We start from the raw sequence: 14,841 nt of genomic DNA, 5'->3' as shown, positions 1-14,841 counted from the left end.
ACCAAGCCATGAGGTCAAAGGAATTGTCCATAGAGCTCTGAGACATTATTGTGTCAAGGCACAGATCTGGGGAAAGGTACCAAAAAATGTCTGCAAGAACACAGTGGCCTCCATCATTCTGAAATGGAAGAAGTTTGGAACCACCAAGACTCTTCCCAGAGCTGGCTGCCTGGCCAAACTGAGCAATCGGGGGAGAAGTGCCTTGGTCAGGGAGGTGACCAAGAATCCGATGGTCACTCTGACAGAGCTCCAGAGTTCCTATGTGGAGATGGGAGAACCTTCCAGAAGGACCATCATCTCTGCAGCACTCCACCAATCAGGCCTTTATGGTAGAGAGGCCAGACGGAAGCCACTCCTCAGTAAAAGGCATATGACAGCCCACTTGGAGTTTGCCAAAAGGCACCTAAAGGACTCTCAGACCATGAGAAACAAGATTCTCTGGTCTGATTAAACCAAGATTGAACTCTTTGGCCTGAATGCCAAGTGTCACGTCTGGAGGAAAATTTGCACCATCCCTACGGTAAAGCATGGTGGTGGCAGCATCATGCAGTGGGGATGTGTTTTAGCAGCAGTGCAAATTGTCCACTGATATTGGTATAACTTCTCACCCCTTTTGGCTGTATGAAAGTTAATTTCCCCTCAGGCACACACATTTGTTCTTTGATATAATGAAGGTCATTTGTGTAGAATGTACTTTTCCCCACCTCTTTATTTTTTTTTTCAAGAGAAAAACTGCTGATGCACAACCACATTTCTAAATGACACCTTGTCTATTCTTCTATTCTAACTCTCAACAGTAAGTTTAGACCCCGACTGATTTAAATATATATATATTATTATTATTTATTACAAACAACACAAGGAAGGGGTAACATTAAAGTATTAGAACATGAAGGACAAACAATACAGCATCAAGACACTATCAAACATGTATCAGTCTGTCCACAACAGAGCCATCCTTATGTGTGAGGGTGTGTGTGCATGATAGTTATATAAAATATATGTCATAGTTTCCTTTTTCATGATCACAATCTAGTGAAACCCAAACCTTCCAAGATCCCCCCCACAGCTCCCCAATAGCTGTCCCTCAACCCTCCAAGAACCCCCCCACAGTTCCCCAATAGCTGTCCCTCAACCCTGCAAGAACCCCCCCCACAGTTCCCCAATAGCTGTCCCTCAACCCTCCAAGATCCCCCCACAGTTCCCCAATAGCTGTCCCTCAACCCTCCAAGATCCCCCCACAGTTCCCCAATAGCTGTTCCTCAACCCTCCAAGATCCCCCTACAGTTCCCCAATAGCTGTTCCTCAACCCTCCAAGATCCCCCCACAGTTCCGCAATAGCTGTCCCTCAACCATTCGAGACCCCTCCCACAGTCCCCCCTAATAAAAAAAGACTATTAATTCCATTCCCCACCTCCAAGAACCCCCCAATGCACCAACAACCAAGAGAATGAACTAAAGAGAAAAAAGGAAAAGACAGAAGAAAACAGCAAACAACAATGCAAAAAAATTACAAAACAAAATAATACATTTAAAACAAAGGACATCAAGGACAACTAAAATCATAACAGCAATGCCAACTGTTTATGTTTTTGTGCATGTCTGGCACTATTACATGTATGTGTGTGTTCTTGTATGTGTTTGTTTGAATGAGAGTGTGTGAATATGCATGTGTTCCAACACCTGCACGGCATCAGCCTCAGGCAAACCGGCATTAGTTGTAAAAACACTGCCACTTAGTGTCATTCAAATGTACTTTTTATTATGTTTGATTTTGACTTAAAAAAAATAAAAAAAAACGTTTATCTTTTGACCATCTCCTGTCATCTACCATGAGGTAGTCACCTGGAATGCATTTCAATTTACAGGTGTGCCTTGTTAAATGTTAATTTGTGGAATTTCTTTCTTTCTTAATGCATTTGAGCCAATCAGTTGTGTTGTGACAATGTAGGGGTGGTATACAGAAGATAGCCCTATTTGTCTATATTATGGCAAGAACAGCTCAAATAAGCAAAAAGAAATGACAGTCCATCATTACTTTAACACATGAAGGTCAGTCAATACGGAAACTTTCAAAAACTTTGAATGAATCTTCAAGTGCAGTCACAAAAACCATCCATCGCTATGATGAAGCTGGCTCTCATGAGGATTGCCACAGGAAAGGAAGACCCAGAGTTACTTCTGCTGCAGAAGATAAGTTCATTAGAGTTAACTGTGAAGACAACAACTATGCCTATGAGATGGTTTGGGATGAATCGGACCGCAGAGTGAAGGAAATGCAGCCAACAATTGCTCAGCATATGTGGGAACTCCTTCAAGACTGTTGGAAAAGCATTCCAGGTGAAGCTGGTTGAGAGAATGCAAAGAGTGTGCAAAGCTGTCATCAAGGCAAAGGGTGGCTACTTTGAAGAATTTCAAATATAAAATATATTTTGATTTGTTTAACACTTTTTTGGTTACTACATGATTCCATATGAGTTACTTCATAGTTGTGTTGTCTTCACTATTATTGTACATTTTTTACATTTACATTTTATTTTTGTACTGGCCCCCGTGGGAATCTAACCCACAACCCTGGCGTTGCACACACCATGCTCTACCAACTGAGCCACAGGGAAGGCCAACTTAGACAACAGTTAAAATAAAGAAAAAACATTGAATTTGTAGGTGTGTCCAAACAATTGACCGGTACTGAATATGCATTGTGGAGGAGAACTGATCTTAGATCTGTACAAAGGCATAACATCTACAGCAGGAACAACTGTCTGTGTTAAAAAGGCCCAGCTGGATTGAATTGAGCTATTTAAAATGACATATTTGAATGTCAAATGATTTGTTCTGTTTGTCAATACAAGACAGGGTCTGTGGAGGCTTGGCCTATTAGTGGTAGATTTGGGTGAGAATTTGAGTTGGAATAGTGATAGATTTTTGGAGGGACCCTTGTCACTACAGCCAATCAGTGAGCAGCGTCCCTTCCCCCACACCGTAGGCAGTTCTGTTACTCACAACACTTCCCCTGCTTTCCTCAACAATGGAAAAGTCCACTGAACTAAAGCCTTGCCATTTAAGATCTTTTTTAAAAGATTGGGGAATTTTTTACATTAGGAAATAATATTTCATGTTTTACTCGTACCTCAGCCAGCATTGTGAATGGTTAGGAAATAATATGTCATGTTTTACTCGTACCTCAGCCAGCATTGTGAATGGTTAGGAAATAATATGTCATGTTTTACTCGTACCTCAGCCAGCATTGTGAATGGTTAGGAAATAATATGTCATGTTTTACTCGTACCTCAGCCAGCATTGTGAATGGTTAGGAAATAATATGTCATGTTTTACTCGTACCTCAGCCAGCATTGTGAATGGTTAGGAAATAATATGTCATGTTTTACTCGTACCTCAGCCAGCATTGTGAATGGTGTCTGATGCAGTGACATACTAGACCATGGCAGTAAATCTAATATTTAGGTGTTTTCAGTCATGAAAGGTCTGTGTTGGTTCTGTGGTTATAAGTTACATCTCTGGCCATGCTGGCAGGGTCTGAATCAAACCCAATATCCAGTTTGATTGATCTGTTTGACCCATTTGTTTGTTTCAGTTTTCAGTAGTTGAATCCTTTGACGTATTGTTGATTTCAAAATGTTTCATCTTCAACAAATGCACTGGGTTGGTTGAAAAGTGATACTAAACTTACATACCATGCACTATATTGACATAGTGGAAGATATACTGAATTTATACTGTTTTTCATACTAAGATGGACCAAGATATGTTGCCTTTGCACATATTTGTTCATTGGTTTAGCAAGAGTCTGTTGATTGGTCAGTCATTGGGTTCATTTGTCTTACAATATGTTCAAATCAAATCAAGCTTTATTTATACAGCACATTTCAGACATGGATGCAACACAATGGCTTCACAGGAAAAAAAACAAATAAAAAAACGACGTAAATAGAAATATTTACTACTCAGCAAACATAAGAGGATAAAAAACAGAATAATAACTGAAAGACTAATGAGCATTCTAAGGAAAATTCATTGATTAAAATTTTAACAATTGGATGCAACATCCAACCCTAACGAGATGGACAAGCCAGCACAGGTGTAACACATACTGACTAACGAGGTGACACCAATCGGTTCACCCTACATGCTAACGGGCCAGGCGTGCTGTGGTGGGAATTCTACCCTTAATCAATAATGAGGAGAGGCTAAATTAATAATCAAGGTTTTACTTTTATTAAAAGACTTGTTATAACAAGGAGGCTTCTGGGTTATATACTATCTCAGGATAGGTGCAACTTCAGAGACGACGTACAATGGTTCCAAACACCAACCCCCCACATCCTGTGCCAGACCTTGGGCCGCAAATACAATCTCCCCCTAGGAGGAGGTGACTGACGCACAGACACTTTGGAGACAAGTGATTGGTTCCCCATTACTCACTCCATCCCTTCACATGGTTTGTAATAAACACACAGTTCACATGGAAACAATGTTTCCTTCTGATCTCCTTTGCCTCCCTGCTGATATTCTGCCTAGCAACAGGGACATGTGATAGATGCTGATATTCTGCCTAGCAACAGGGACATGTGATATATGCTGATATTCTGCCTAGCAACAGGGACATGTAATAGATGCAGATATTCTGCCTAGCAACAGGGACATGTGATCGATAAGCCTGACTTCTCCCCTCTCTGGACCCAAGGTGACTGAGGCCCATTTGAGGGAGGAAGTGCAGCTGCCAACACCAGAGTCAGAAAGGAGACGTTCTAATAACAAGAGGTCAATAGTTCATATCAGCATACTCTGCAGATAAGACATCTTAATTATCGATGTTACTTAGCTAATTCTGATTTCTCCACCACAATCCTTCCCCAGAAACAGGCTCCAGAACAATAGCTGTGTTACTGGTGTGCAGGATATAACCTCTACTCTGTGGAGGATCAAGAGGAACCAGTCAGTTTCTGTCATATTCTTGGCTGACAGTCCGAACATCATGGGTTCATTCTACACACCCAGAAGTTAGAACATCATGGGTTCATTCTACACACCCAGAACAGTTAGAACATCATGGGTTCATTCTACACACCCAGAACAGTTAGAACATCATGGGTTCATTCTACACACCCAGAACAGTTAGAACATCATGGGTTCATTCTACACACCCAGAACAGTTAGAACATCATGGGTTCATTCTACACACCCAGAACAGTTAGAACATCATGGGTTCATTCTACACACCCAGAACAGTTAGAACATCATGGGTTCATTCTACACACCCAGAACAGTTAGAACATCATGGGTTCATTCTACACACCCAGAACAGTTAGAACAGGCCTCTATCAACACACTTTTCTATGTTATAGGAGTTAGGTTCTTTACCAAACTCAAGCCCAATGCCTCGGCTTAAACAATTATATTTTACTACACCAGCATTAGTAAGGTTTAATAGAAATGTCCCTCACAGTGCTAACGAGCTATACGGGCTAACAAGCTATACGGGCTAAAGTCCAACCTCAAAACATAAATGGAAAAACCAAAGCCTGTAACACAACAAATATATCCTCTATTTTTGTTGGACAAGTTCTCACCACCAACAGAAAACAACTTCCATTTCATATTAAAATCAACTAAAATGCTTCACCTCCTGTCAACAATTAAAAACAAGAAAAAACACATTTCTAAATAATAATATACAATCTTATTAGTTCTCCTTTTTCTTTCTAGAATCCTAAAACTCATTTTGAAATTATAATCAACTGAAGCACCTTCTACAATATGAACATGATGTCTACTTGCTGTCAACAATTAAAAACAAATGAAAAAATATTTTCCTAAAACTCACTAGCTTCTAGAACTCTCGTCTTCCTAAAACTCACTAGCTTCTAGAACTCTCGTCCCCTTGGAACGAGCCCAAACAAAACTCATCTCCAATACGGAAAAACATGCAGTCAAAATAAATTGTGATCCATGGCAACGCACTGGCTAAACACAAAACACAAAACTTTTTAACTGCCCACCCTTGAGACAATCAGAAACCAAGTTGTCCTCAGCACAGACATGTCTGATTTCAAGAGGAAACTCCTGCAATATCCGTAGTAACGTTCCACCTCAGTGCGGAGCTTCTCTCTCTTTTCAGGGTTCACTAGATAGGCATGTTGTTGGATCGGGGCCCAGTCCCCAATGTCATGCTCTAGTACATTTGGGTAGGCACATCTGAGAATGAACCCTGATATTCTAAAAACAGGGCAACAATGTCAATATAATTGTACCAAAAAATGGTCAGCTGGTTGCATAAATAATTATGATTACTAAATGTTACATAAATTGTACATTTCAAAACCAAATGTACACCCCTTTGTTAATATATATGTATTGGCAATAATTCCCTTAATGGTGAGGCATGGAATAATAAAACGTGTTTTGACAAGTAGCAATAAATCACTGATATCGATTGGGGGGGGGGGGGGGGGGGGGGGGGGAGAAATCAGGTTGTACATGCTGTTGAAACTAACACAACTAAAAAAACACATGGAAATGGGAGATATATTTTACCTCACTGACTAGAGGACAACCTGCAGAAGACAGTCAGCTACATTTTGGAGTGATGCATTTAAATTTAGGGGTCACTAAACAAAGGAACACAAAACTTGTCATAACTCATCGATATCATGCTAAAATCATTTGTGCGAGAGGAGGGAGATGAGGTTGCACGTCCTGTTAAAACTAACAGCTCAAAAACCACACGGAATCTGGGAATAATGTGTACATCCCTGGTTGGAGGACAATTTGTAGAAAACAGCTCGCTACATTTTGAAGTGTTACATTTTGATTCCAGTGGGTCACCAACGTGGTAAACAGCTAGCTACATTATGAAGTGTTGCATTTTGATTCCAGTGGGTCACCAACATGGTAAGTGTAACACAACTCTTTTTTTGTTAGTCACTTTTTTTAAATCACATAAAGAGTTCTCTTTCAATTCAGAGCCTGGATTTTCCCCCTGAGGATAATATCCATACCATGTTGAAATCAATAGAACAGGGGACAAACGTTTAGGGTTCTACATTGTGACATCATTAAAATACTCCTACTACAATGTTAAACATTATACATTGTGAAATGAATTCATTGAAATCATGAAACAACTCCTTCATGTATGTATTTTAGAAGCACAAGCATTTCGTTACACTTGCATTAACACCTGCTAACCATGTGTATGTGACAAATAAATTTGATTTGATTTCTAATATTTGATCAGAGATCTTTAAATCAGATTATCTCTGGTCAGAGCTATTAGGTTTATCTCCTGTGTGTGTTCTCTGGTGTATAGTCAGATAGCTAGATGTAGTAAAACTCTTCCCACATTGAGCACAGCTATAAGGTTTCTCTCCTGTGTGTTTTCTCTGGTGTATAGTTAGATAGCTAAATGCAGTAAAACTCTTCCCACATTGATCACAGCTATAAGGTTTCTCTCCTGTGTGTGTTCTCTGGTGTATAGTCAGATAGCTAGATGTAGTAAAACTCTTCCCACATTGATCACAGCTATAAGATTTCTCTCCTGTGTGTGTTCTCTGGTGTCGTGTCAGGCTGCTTGGCTGAGTAAAACTCTTCCCACATTGATCACAGCTATAAGGTTTATCTCCCGTGTGTGTTCTCTGGTGTGATATCAGGTTGGTTGACTGAGTAAAACTCTTCCCACATTGATCACAGCTATAAGGTTTCTCTCCTGTGTGTGTTCTCTGGTGTAGAGTCAGATGGTCAGATGTAGTAAAACTCTTCCTACATTGAGTACAGGTAAAAGGTTTCTCTCCTGTGTGGATTCTCTGATGAATTTTAATGCTTGCTGAGGAGGTGAATCTCTTCCCACAGTCAGAGCAGCGGTGAGTTCTCTTCCCTGTGGATCTCTGCAGGTGTTTCTTGAGGAGTTCTGATCTGGAGAGACTCTTCTCTGCCTTGTCAGCATCATGAGGTTGTTGAGGCTCCCCAGAGGACCCACGATAGTCACGTCTCTCTCCTGTGTGAACAACAAAGTCAGACAGATGGTTAAAGGCCCACAACAGCGGTAATCCACTGTAAAAGGTGATGCCAACAGCGTAGCCATGATGTTGTACAACAATTGACGTCTGTAATGAATGTAATGATTATTTGACATTTGTCTTAAAATGAGCACGAATAGTCATATTTTGTCTTGTTCTCACATTAGTAGTAACATCGATGATTGTAGGCTAGAAATAAGTTATTCATGTTGTTGAAACTATAAGCAGTGTGCCAGATGACTTTTGGTCTCCAATATAGGCCCCTTTCTGTGTTTAATAAAATTGCGGCACGAGGGCGATGCCCATGCAATTTAGTTGTAGAAACTCCTCCCCACTAATGAGGAAACCGTTAGTTATGGATGTAGTATATCTGGTAATGAAGAAACCACTAGTTATGGATGTAGTATATCTAGTAATGAGGAAACCAATAGTTATGGATGTAGTATATCTGGTAATGAGGAAACCACTAGTTATGGATGTAGTATATCTGGTAATGAGGAAACCACTAGTTATGGATGTAGTATATCTGGTAATGAGGAAACCACTAGTTATGGATGTAGTATATCTGGTAATGAGGAAACCACTAGTTATGGATGTAGTATATCTGGTAATGAGGAAACCACTAGTTATGGATGTAGTATATCTGGTAATGAGGAAACTACAGCTATGGATGTAGTATATCTGGTAATGAGGAAACTACAGCTATGGATGTAGTATATCTGGTAATGAGGAAACTACAGCTATGGATGTAGTATATCTGGTAATGAGGAAACCACTAGTTATGGATGTAGTATATCTGGTAATGAGGAAACCACTAGTTATGGATGTAGTATATCTGGTAATGAGGAAACTACAGCTATGGATGTAGTATATCTGGTAATGAGGAAACTACAGCTATGGATGTAGTATATCTGGTAATGAGGAAACTACAGCTATGGATGTAGTATATCTGGTGTAAGTGGTGTTACATAGATGCTGTTTTCACGATGCATGATTAATACATAATTCAAGGTTTATTTGATGTAGTAAATAAATAAATGATTTATTGATGTATAGATAAGAATTTAAATGTGATGTAACAGGTAAATTAACGTTAGACCATTGATTGTGTTTTTAATGTTCCATCTCGGAACTAACGTTCTGTTGTTACTGCTACGGAATTTGTTAATTGACTGTGTGCAATCTAACTTAAGCAGATCTTAGTCTGAGTCATAATTGTTGATGTCAGAGGCTAAGAAAGACAGTAAAGGGACTTTAAGGATTCAAGAACCTCTTTTCGGGACAAGCAGCCGAGGTATTTTGTTCAACCTATAGAACTTTGTTTATAGTCGCGCCAAGTGCCATTTGTATTGTCGCGCCAAGGGCCATTTGTATTGTTGCGCCGAGCGCCATTTGTATTCCTTTGTTTCAGTACTGTATAATTTATCAACGTTACTGTGTTCATTCAAACATATAGTTCTCACGGCATGACGTGGATGCATCGGAGAAAAAGACGTGCAAGGCAATAAACGCCGGTTTCAAGGAACCAACCTGTGTCTGTTGTCGTGAAGAGAGCTACAGAGGTTCTCACCCAAGATTTGACGGTACATGGCCCCATCCACCGTCCCTTTGATGTGGTGAGGTTGTCCTGTCCCCTTAGCAGAAAAACACCCCCAAAGCATAATGTTTCCACCTCCATGTTTGACCGTGGGGATGGTGTTCTTGGGGTCATAGGCAGCATTCCTCCTCCTCCAAACACAGCGAGTTGAGTTGATGCCAAAGAGCTCCATTTTGATCTTATCTGACCACAACACTTTCACCCAGTTGTCCTCTGAATCATTCAGATGTTCATTGGCAAACTTCAGACGGGCATGTAGATGTGCTTTCTTGAGCAGGGGGACCTTGCGGGCGCTGCAGGATTTCAGTCCTTCACGGCGTAGTGTGTTACCAATTGTTTTCTTGGTGACTATGGTCCCAGCTGCCTTGAGATCATTGACAAGATCCTCCCGTGTAGTTCTGGGCTGATTCCTCACCGTTCTCATGATCATTGCAACTCCACGAGGCGAGATCTTGCATGTAGCCCCAGGCCGAGGGAGATTGACAGTTCTTTTGTGTTTCTTCCATTTGCGAATAATCACACCAACTGTTGTCACCTTCTCACCAAGCTGCTTGGCGATAGTCTTGTAGCCCATTCCAGCCTTGTGTAGGTCTACAATCTTGTCCCTGACATCCTTGGAGAGCTCTTTGGTCTTGGCCATGGCTGAGAGTTTGGAATCTGATTGATTGATTGCTTCTGTGGACAGGTATCTTTTATACAGGTAACAAGCTGAGTTTAGGAGCACTCCCTTTAAGAGTGTGCTCCTCATCTCAGCTCGTTACCTGTATAAAAGACACCTGGGAGCCAGAAATCTTTCTGATTGAGAGGGGGTCAAATACTTATTTTCCTCATTAAAATGCAAATCAATTTATAACATTTTTGACATTGACGTTTTTCTGGATATTTTTTTGTTATTCTGTCTCTCACTTTTCAAATAAACCTACCATTAAAATTATAGACTGATAATTTCTTTGTCAGTGGGCAAACGTACAAAATCAGCAGGGGATCAAATACTTTTTTCCCTCACTGTAAGGTATGTCTTGACAAGTTCCATTGGGGCCTATGAAACAACAGAGCCCCATTCAATGAAGAGAAGCAAAGTGGGTGACACGAGCATGGGCGAGGGAGCGTGAACAGGGCAGGACCAAAGTTGGGGAAAGCTGAAAAGTGATTTTTTTTGGGGTACATTTTACCCCTTTTCTCCCCAGTTTGTCCCATCACTGCAACTCCTGTACTGACTCGGGAGAGGTGAAGGTTGAGAGCCATGCATCCTCCGAAACACGACCGTGCCAAGCCGCACTGCTTCTTGACACACTGCTCACTTAACCTGGAAGCCAGCCACACCAATGTGTCGGAGGAAACACCGTCCAGCTGGCGACCGAAGTCAGGGTGCATGCGCCCAGCCGCCACAAGGAGTCGCTAGAGCACGTTGGGACAAGGACAACCAAGCCGGCCAAACCCCCCCCCATCCCGGACGACGCTGGGCCAATTGTGTGCCGCCTCATGGGTCTCCCGGTTGCAGCCGGCTGCAACACAACCCGGGATCGAACCCGGATCTGTAGTGCGATGCAGAGCTGCGCCACTCGGGAGGCTGTTGGTACCTAGCACTACCTATTACACTTGTTAGCACCACTCGGGAGGCTGTTGATACCTAGCACTACCTATTATACTTGTTAGCACCACTCAGGAGGCTGTTGGTACCTAGCACTACCTATTATACTTGCTAGCACCACTCAGGAGGCTGTTGATACCTAGCACTACCTATTATACTTGTTAGCACCACTCGGGAGGCTGTTGATACCTAGCACTACCTATTATACTTGTTAGCACCACTCGGGAGGCTGTTGATACCTAGCACTACCTATTATACTTGTTAGCACCACTCGGGAGGCTGTTGGTACCTAGCACTACCTATTATACTTGTTAGCACCACTCGGGAGGCTGTTGGTACCTAGCACTACCTATTATACTTGTTAGCACCACTCGGGAGGCTGTTGATACCTAGCACTACCTATTATACTTGCTAGCACCACTCGGGAGGCTGTTGGTACCTAGCACTACCTATTATACTTGTTAGCACCACTCGGGAGGCTGTTGATACCTAGCACTACCTATTATACTTGCTAGCACCACTCAGGAGGCTGTTGATACCTAGCACTACCTATTATACTTGCTAGCACCACTCGGGAGGCTGTTGATACCTAGCACTACCTATTATACTTGTTAGCACCACTCAGGAGGCTGTTGGTACCTAGCACTACCTATTATGCTTGTTAGCACCACTCAGGAGGCTGTTGATACCTAGCACTAACTATTATACTTGCTAGCACCACTCGGGAGGCTGTTGATACCTAGCACTAACTATTATACTTGCTAGCACCACTCGGGAGGCTGTTGGTACCTAGCACTACCTATTATACTTGTTAGCACCACTCAGGAGGCTGTTGGTACCTAGCACTACCTATTATACTTGCTAGCACCACTCGGGAGGCTGTTGATACCTAGCACTACCTATTATACTTGCTAGCACCACTCGGGAGGCTGTTGGTACCTAGCACTACCTATTATACTTGTTAGCACCACTCAGGAGGCTGTTGATACATAGCACTACCTATTATACTTGCTAGCCCCACTCAGGAGGCTGTTGATACCTAGCACTACCTATTATACTTGCTAGCACCACTCAGGAGGCTGTTGATACCTAGCACTACCTATTATACTTGTTAGCACCACTCAGGAGGCTGTTGGTACCTAGCACTACCTATTATACTTGTTAGCACCACTCAGGAGGCTGTTGGTACCAAGCACTACCTATTATACTTGCTAGCTCCACTCGGGAGGCTGTTTGTACCTAGCACTACCTATTATACTTGTTAGCACCACTCGGGAGGCTGTTGGTACCTAGCACTACCTATTATACTTGTTAGCACCACTCGGGAGGCTGTTGATACCTAGCACTACCTATTATACTTGCTAGCACCACTCAAGAGGCTGTTGGTACCTAGCACTACCTATTATACTTGCTAGCACCACTCAGGAGGCTGTTGGTACCTAGCACTACCTATTATACTTGTTAGCACCACTCAGGAGGCTGTTGGTACCTAGCACTACCTATTATGCTTGTTAGCACCACTCAGGAGGCTGTTGATACCTAGCACTAACTATTATACTTGCTAGCACCACTCGGGAGGCTGTTGATACCTAGCACTAACTATTATACTTGCTAGCACCACTCGGGAGGCTGTTGGTACCTAGCACTACCTATTATACTTGTTAGCACCACTCAGGAGGCTGTTGGTACCTAGCACTACCTATTATACTTGCTAGCACCACTCGGGAGGCTGTTGATACCTAGCACTACCTATTATACTTGCTAGCACCACTCGGGAGGCTGTTGGTACCTAGCACTACCTATTATACTTGTTAGCACCACTCAGGAGGCTGTTGATACATAGCACTACCTATTATACTTGCTAGCCCCACTCAGGAGGCTGTTGATACCTAGCACTACCTATTATACTTGCTAGCACCACTCAGGAGGCTGTTGATACCTAGCACTACCTATTATACTTGTTAGCACCACTCAGGAGGCTGTTGGTACCTAGCACTACCTATTATACTTGTTAGCACCACTCAGGAGGCTGTTGGTACCTAGCACTACCTATTATACTTGCTAGCACCACTCAGGAGGCTGTTGATACCTAGCACTACCTATTATACTTGTTAGCACCACTCAGGAGGCTGTTGGTACCAAGCACTACCTATTATACTTGCTAGCTCCACTCGGGAGGCTGTTTGTACCTAGCACTACCTATTATACTTGTTAGCACCACTCGGGAGGCTGTTGATACCTAGCACTACCTATTATACTTGCTAGCACCACTCGGGAGGCTGTTGATACCTAGCACTACCTATTATACTTGTTAGCACCACTCGGGAGGCTGTTGATACCTAGCACTACCTATTATACTTGCTAGCACCACTCAAGAGGCTGTTGGTACCTAGCACTACCTATTATACTTGCTAGCACCACTCAGGAGGCTGTTGGTACCTAGCACTACCTATTATACTTGTTAGCACCACTCAGGAGGCTGTTGGTACCTAGCACTACCTATTATACTTGCTAGCACCACACGAGAGCGAAGCTAGCGTGGTTATCCACATGTTTTACCAATAGTATAAACGCCCCGTTACCTGCAAGCTCTTCCTCAACAACAATGCAGTATTCAATATCAAAAGTAAAGAACTGTTATAAAATGCAGGGAACCAAGACTAAAGATTATATTTTAACAAACCAAACATAAATCTTATCAAACTCGCATGGTGCAGTTGAGTTGTGGGTGTCAGAAATAATGTAGCTATTTTTACAGCAGGAATTATGATCAATAAGTTGTAGCTGTGGCGAGGGCTTAACCACTCACTGGCCAATGAAAACATGTTCCCAACCTTTTCATGTGGTTGCATCAAGTTGTGTATTTACGGTGTTTGATGTTGTGTTGTCATAACCTCCGGGAGGAGAGCATGGATGTTTATCCTGGGAGATTCCATGCCAGCGGAGCCTGGAAATATTTGTCAGAACAATCCGAGATATCAAAAATATTTTCAGGCTAGGCTGCTGGTGTGTGTGTGTGTGTGTGTGTGTGTGTGTGTGTGTGTGTGTGTGTGTGTGTGTGTGTGCGTAATGTGAAGATAGTCAAGAAGCTCCCGACGAACAGTTCTTGTGCTGACGTTGCTTCCAGAGGCAGTTTGGAACTCGGTAGTGAGTGTTGCAACTGAGGACAGACGATTTTTACATGCTACGCGCTTCAGCACTCAGCGGTCCCGTTCTGTAAGCTTGTGTGGCCTACCACTTCGCGGCTGAGCCATTGTTGCTCCTAGACGGTTCCACTTCACAATAACAGCACCTACAGTTGACCGGGGCAGCTCAAGCAGGGCAGAAATTTGACAAACTGACTTGTTGGAAAGGTGGCATCCTATGACAGTGCCACGTTGAAAGCCACTGAGCTCTTCAGTAAGGCCATTCTACTGCCAATGATTGTCTGTGGAGATTGCTTGGCTGTGTACACTATTTTATACACCTGTCAGCGGTGCGGCTGAATTAGCCGAATGTAAACTTAAGTTAACAAAAAATGTATTGGTTCTGCAATGTTGAAAATCCTATAAGGTGTGGAGACCATCCGTTTCAACTTATTTTAGAAGAAATGGGTCATTATTTAAGAAAAGTGC

Source organism: Salmo salar, chromosome 02 (genome assembly GCF_965601325.2).
Source record: "Salmo salar chromosome 02, fSalSal1, whole genome shotgun sequence".
NCBI lineage: Eukaryota > Metazoa > Chordata > Actinopteri > Salmoniformes > Salmonidae > Salmo > Salmo salar.
The sequence above is the reverse complement of the archived record's forward strand: the minus strand, read 5'-3'. Positions refer to the sequence as shown.